The sequence below is a fragment of the Pseudophryne corroboree genome, chromosome 4 (assembly GCF_028390025.1).
Source record: "Pseudophryne corroboree isolate aPseCor3 chromosome 4, aPseCor3.hap2, whole genome shotgun sequence".
Taxonomy (NCBI): Eukaryota; Metazoa; Chordata; class Amphibia; order Anura; family Myobatrachidae; genus Pseudophryne; species Pseudophryne corroboree.
Window position 1 is genome coordinate 594,054,359 of NC_086447.1, and position 6,067 is coordinate 594,060,425.

The following is a 6,067-nucleotide window of genomic DNA, read 5'->3' on the forward strand; positions in this document are numbered from 1 at the left end:
CCTATGCGCTCCATTGTAACCAATGGTGGGAACTTTGCGGTCAGCGGTGAGGCTACATTGTATCACTGCCGTGTGCTGCCTGACAGACCCTACTGGAGCACACAGCCAATCAGGAGGGTGCCACGACGTGGCGCTCCCTGATTGGCTGAAGGAACCCTCTTAGACAGGAGTCAGGGGGGGATCCTGGCAGTCGGGGAAAGGGGTCCCATGTGAAAACATGGGGCTCCTTTCAGTGCGTGGTCGGGTGTCCGTTTTTTTATTTTACAAAGTACGTGGATTATACAAAGAACAGAAGAGGACCGATCTACACTGGATTATGTGAGTATAATTTATCCCACAGGTACCCCATGGATTCTACATGGAGAAGAGGACCGACCCTCGTGTGAACATAGGTAAGTATGTATGTTTGGAGGTGTGCATGTATGTGGCCCGCAGGCCGTATTTTGCCCACCCCTAGGCTAGAGAGTAATTTTTGGTATAGCTGAGAAATCAGGTGCCGCACAGTCTCGGCCAAGCATATGGATTTAAAAAAGGTTGGCGTCCCTCCAGTGAAACAGGCAAGTAAGAGGACAACATAGTGTCAGAGCTGTAAATAAGCCCAGAAAGAACTAGATGGAATGCAGAATGTCTGCACTAAGTCTTTAAAAAAACGGAGACCAGTTGGACCAGTTAAGTGGGACAGTTGGAAAATACTAGTACTAGGCCAGGCAGATAGGGCGGATTGCATGAAGGAGCTCAGGTAAATCTGGGTGATGTATAGACAGGGATGCAACCAGACTGATAGCCAGCAATTCTTTGAATTTCTTCCAACAGCTAAGAGTAGGATCTAAGTTAGGGTGTCAATAACAAGGGGGTTTCTGGAGCCATGGGAGAATATGTGCTGGTATGCCAGTTGCAGCCCCTACGATGAGCGACTATTGTTTATCAGCAGGTAATTGGGACATCTCAATTATCCTAGCTAAGTGAACAGAGTGGTAAAGTTGAAGACTCCCTTCAGTAGACTAGCCGGAACCAGCTGTATATCTTCACGGCTGGAGTAACTTGTGCCTGCGCTTGGTAGTTCCCGACTGCTTGATCATTATGGAGCCGTAAAAAAATGGGGGCGTGGTCAGTATTCCTCCATGTAGTTTTGCCCCTGTAGCATTGTGCACCCTGTAGAGCTGTGCCCACAGTAGCTGTTGTGCCCCCTGCAGCTGTGCCCCCAGTAGCTGTTATGCCCCCTGCAGCTGTTGTGCCCCCTGCAGCTGTGCCCCCAGTAGCTGTTATGCCCCCTGCAGCAGTACCCCCAGTAGCTGTGCCCCCATTAGTTGTGGTCCAAGTAGTTGTGCCCCCTGCAGCTGTGCCCCCATTAGTTGTGGCCCCAGTAGTTGTGCCCCCATTAGTTGTGGCCCCAGTAGTTGTGCCCCCTTAGTGTGCCCCCTGCAGCTGTGCCCCCATTAGTTGTGGCCCCAGTAGTTGTGCCCCCTGCAGCTGTGCCCCCCTTAGTGTGCCACCTGCAGCTGTGCCCCCATTAGTTGTGCCCCCATTAGTTGTGGCCCCAGTAGTTGTGCCCCCCTTAGTATGCCCCCTGCAGCTGTGCCTCCATTAGTAGTGCCCAAAAGTAGCTGTGCACCTAGTAAAAACAATAAAAAATACTTACCAGCCCCGTTCCTGTTCCTGACCACTGCACTCTGTCTCCGGCGCCGCTCCTCTGAGCTATGGGAGAGACGTCATGACGTCTCTCCCATAGCGCTGCACACTGCACAGAAAGTTCCTCTCCATGAAGGGAAACTAGACGCTACCTCACTGCGCGTCTAGATTCCCTTCGCAGAGAGGACCTTTCCAAACCCACGGCCGCCGCCATCCTAGTTAGTAGCGGTTCTTGCCACGGCGGCGGTGCCCCGGGACAGCGGCGCCCCGGGCAAAAGTACTGCTCGCCCGTGGCAAGAGCCGCTACTGCACACATATCTAAACCCAAGGACGCTCGGGTGGATCATCTCCTCATACCGCAAACGGATCCCGGACAGCAGGGATAGAGTGAGTAAGAGGCTCCACAACGGGACTTAGCATTTGTTTGAATCACATGTGCACTAATTTTAAGTCCAATTTGGAGAGTGATTGCTTTCTATGAACAGTGGTCTGTATATACCTCAATATATAGTGACTCTAGTAATGACTCTTTCTTTAACCATCACATGACTATTTGAGCCTGAACATGTTTTAACAGGAGAGATACAAAGTTGTATATTGAACTAGAGTTTGTAGCACAGATTTGCTACATTAGTAACCACGACTGTTGCTATTTCAACATATGTATCTATTATCTTGTGAGAAACACTGTCTAGTGAGATTAATTTGTCATTTTTTATGTAATTTTTAAGTGGAAAATATACTTGTTTTATTAGAACTACCAGCAATTTTTGATCTTTTAATTTATTGTTTTTTCAGCGCAGCCCTTCTCCACAAATCTTTAACTCCCTTCAGTACGGCTACGTATCAGGATCAACTGAGCTAACCGATGACCCATCCTGCCCCAAAGTGACCCACTGCCACCTGGAATTATTAAAAGAAAAAAATAGTATTGAGATGGCAGAGTTTGCAACAGGTAAAGGATTTTTGGTAAAATATTACTTTTCACTGTGTTAATTCTACCCCACTGTCGAAGTCGAAAATATTATACCAACATCCAACATGTGCAAACACCACACAGAGTGGCCTCCATGCGTATGCTTGTTCTGCCGTGCATGCGCATTCCCGCACGCTGCGTACATTGGCTCACGGAGCCCTGCGTATTAGCACGTGAAAGTAAATACGGTAGCATACGCATTCGCATAGAAAAGCCACAAAGACATATCTGATATTTTATCCACATAGTGCATAATTTACACATAGCATACACACACCACACCAGCAAGTTACATTTACTTCATAAATAGAACAATAGAGATATTCAACTTTACAGGATGTGAGGGGACAGAATTAGGTTAGGACATAGTGTTTGGTATCCAGATGTACAGTATTTCTAGGGCTACATTCCGATCGCAGTTTTCAGATTATAGCATGCTCCTGTGCATAAATATGCGCAGGAATACAATATTCATATCATACTGTAGTTACTGTACTCGTGATATTCAGCGGGAACCCAGTGGAGGACACCTGCAAGTACACCTGGACCAATCATTGCCCACCTATTCAAACCAACCTATGACCCCTGATGTACTGTAAATGACCTGCCCCTTGACCTATGGATGAAGAGCTTACAGTTTCCTTTGTATTATGTTTTGGACTATTGTATAAAAGCACGGCCTCCTGGCCGGTCCCAGTCTAATTCTCTGAAGGTCATCTTGCTAGACTGACTGAGGGCCGGATCCAGGTGGCGCAGGCGAAGAAACGTATGTACTATTGGTTGTAGCTCTTCTATTGTAATATTGTTGTATTTCTGTGTGTATCCCCTTATAGTAAATATTTGTTGCTGCATTGGACCACAACATAACATATACAATTGGTGTCTCATTCCATTCCTGTTAGGGGTTTACAGTGTATTCTGCCACACGTGTAGCTGCATTGTGCTCACAGCATGTCAGCGTGCCTACGCAACGTGCATACATCTCATAGGGGTTTATTGCATACATTTAGCGGCCGCAGTGGCCCGAACCCTTGTGTAATAAGGTACTGCTTTTTCCTGAAAGTTAAACGAACTTAATACCACTAAGACATTTTAAGGGATGACCATTTGTTACAATCTGTTTTAAATTTGTGTAATAAGGAGAGGAAAAAAAATTGACACAGGTCCGAGTTCTCACGAGACAAGAGAACTCCTAAATATTTAAGTTGAGAAGGGTGCCATTGAAATGGAAACGAGTCTCGGAGACCCTCGATCACCCACATGGGAGTCAAAAATTAAGGACTACTGATTTAGTATAATTTATCTTACAGTTAGATAAAAGATTAAACTGGGGGGGGGGGTGTGTGGCTTGGATGTCGAATGGAGAGGCTGCTGGCTTCTGGAGCTCCCACTGGAGTTTCTGCTGTTACCATCCCCGCAGCTGCCTCCGAATACATTGCCATCTATTCTTTATTATGAACTGCTGGGGCACTCTCAGGTGAGCACCCGCTACCAGCAGGAGCATAGTTACCACTTCCCAGATTACATCATCCACTGTGGCCTTCCTCACCAATCTCACGCCCGGATCTCCCATGACTGCGGCTCCTCCTTACACCGCTGTCTGACTGGGGCTGGGACCTGGCGGATGATGCTGGCTGCTGCCCGTTAGCATCTTACACATGGAGGGAGAAGCTGCTAAAGCTCCTCCATCCTTGATCTGCAGCTCTAAATGCGTAGGTTTTCCTTGTATTTAATGAACCAGCAATGAAGCTGGCCCTGGTTCTAAAAATATATGGAACAAAATCAGTAGGAGTCCACCGTATTTTTAGAACCAGCACTGGGCTTCACTAGCAGGGGGTAATGGCACAGCCAGGGGACACACTTGATGGCGTACCCCAGGCCATAGCATTCATCCTCCCTAACTAGTCAGTCAAGGCTGGGGATTCCTGTAAAAGTAGGGTCCCCCCAATAAAGGGGTCCCCCCTCTCCAGGGCACCCAAGGCCCGAGCTGAAGTCTGGGGCTATCCCCAGCACCCCTGGCCAGTGGGTGCCGAGTTGATAGGAATTCAGTGAAAGGTAAAAGTAATATTGTTTTTTACAGGAGGAATACAGGTCCCAGCAAGCCTCCCCCACATGCCCATGCTTGGAGAACCACAAGTTTTAGTATGTGGGCATTAAGGACCACTGGTACCTATAGTCTCCCTGTAATATAAATATCAAAATAAAGACAGACACACACACCATGACAGTATAACTTTAATACATGCATTCACATATACTTACCTTGTCCCTGGTGCCGCAAGGTCCACTTCTCCAGTAGAATCCTCTACATGGAGGCATCCATACTCAACTATACCTTGTACAGATCACATCCTCTTCTCCAGTAGGCATCCCAGGGGTTTAAAAAAGAAAAAATTACCTGGTCCAGCCAGACCTAGAGGAGCTATATATGTATACGCATATAACTCATCTCTGCTAATTATTTATTTATTACCAGTTATTATATAGCACACACATATTCTGCAGCACTTTGCAGAGAATATTTTGCCCACCCACATCAGTCCCTGTCCCAGTGGAGCTTACGATCTATATTCCCTAGCACATTTATATGCACGCACAGTTATACTAAGGTTAATTTTGTCAGAAGCCAATTAACCTACCAGAATATATATATATATATATATATATATATATATATATATAAATTTTTGCGTGTGGGAGGAAACCAGTGTACCTGGAGGAAACCCATGCAAGTACGGGGAGAATATACAAACTCCACACAGTTTTGGCCATAGGGGGAATTGAACTCATGACGTTAGTGCTGTGATGCAGTTATGCTAACCATTATCCCAGAATCCACGTGGTTTCCTTAGTTTGCAGAAAGACATCCCATTATAAGTGTGTCGAGGACACAAACATATATTTAGAAAAATTTAGAATTTAAAAATACCAAACTTTATGAGATGAGGTTGTTAATAGGATTCGTAAGTGTTAAAACAATAAGTATTCAAGGTAATACATAGAAAAATGGATAAGTGTATTATAATTGTGAAAAAGTGAAAATTAATTACTTAGAGTGGCCTATGAAAGTGGGACATACCTAAAAATTTCAAAAGGACATATCCAAAGACTGCAATGAAGAGTTAATAGATATCTGTCTTTAGAGACATTTGCACCCAATGGTAGGTTACACCCAATATTGGGTTATAAATATTTCGGGCCGTGTGACCTCTGAAATTCGGAGGAGGAAAATATCAGTGTGCACAGTTTATCATTATTCCATAAACCAGAACATATATATAAAATAAAACAGGATCGTACGTAACATAATATAACAAACAACTGGATAAAATAAGGCAGGTGTGTTGAAGCAGGGTACAATCCAATCACACACACACACCTATATATATATATATATATATATATATATATATTGGTGAGAGCATTGTGTCTCGCCACAGTTGCCCATATTCCTTTGGAATC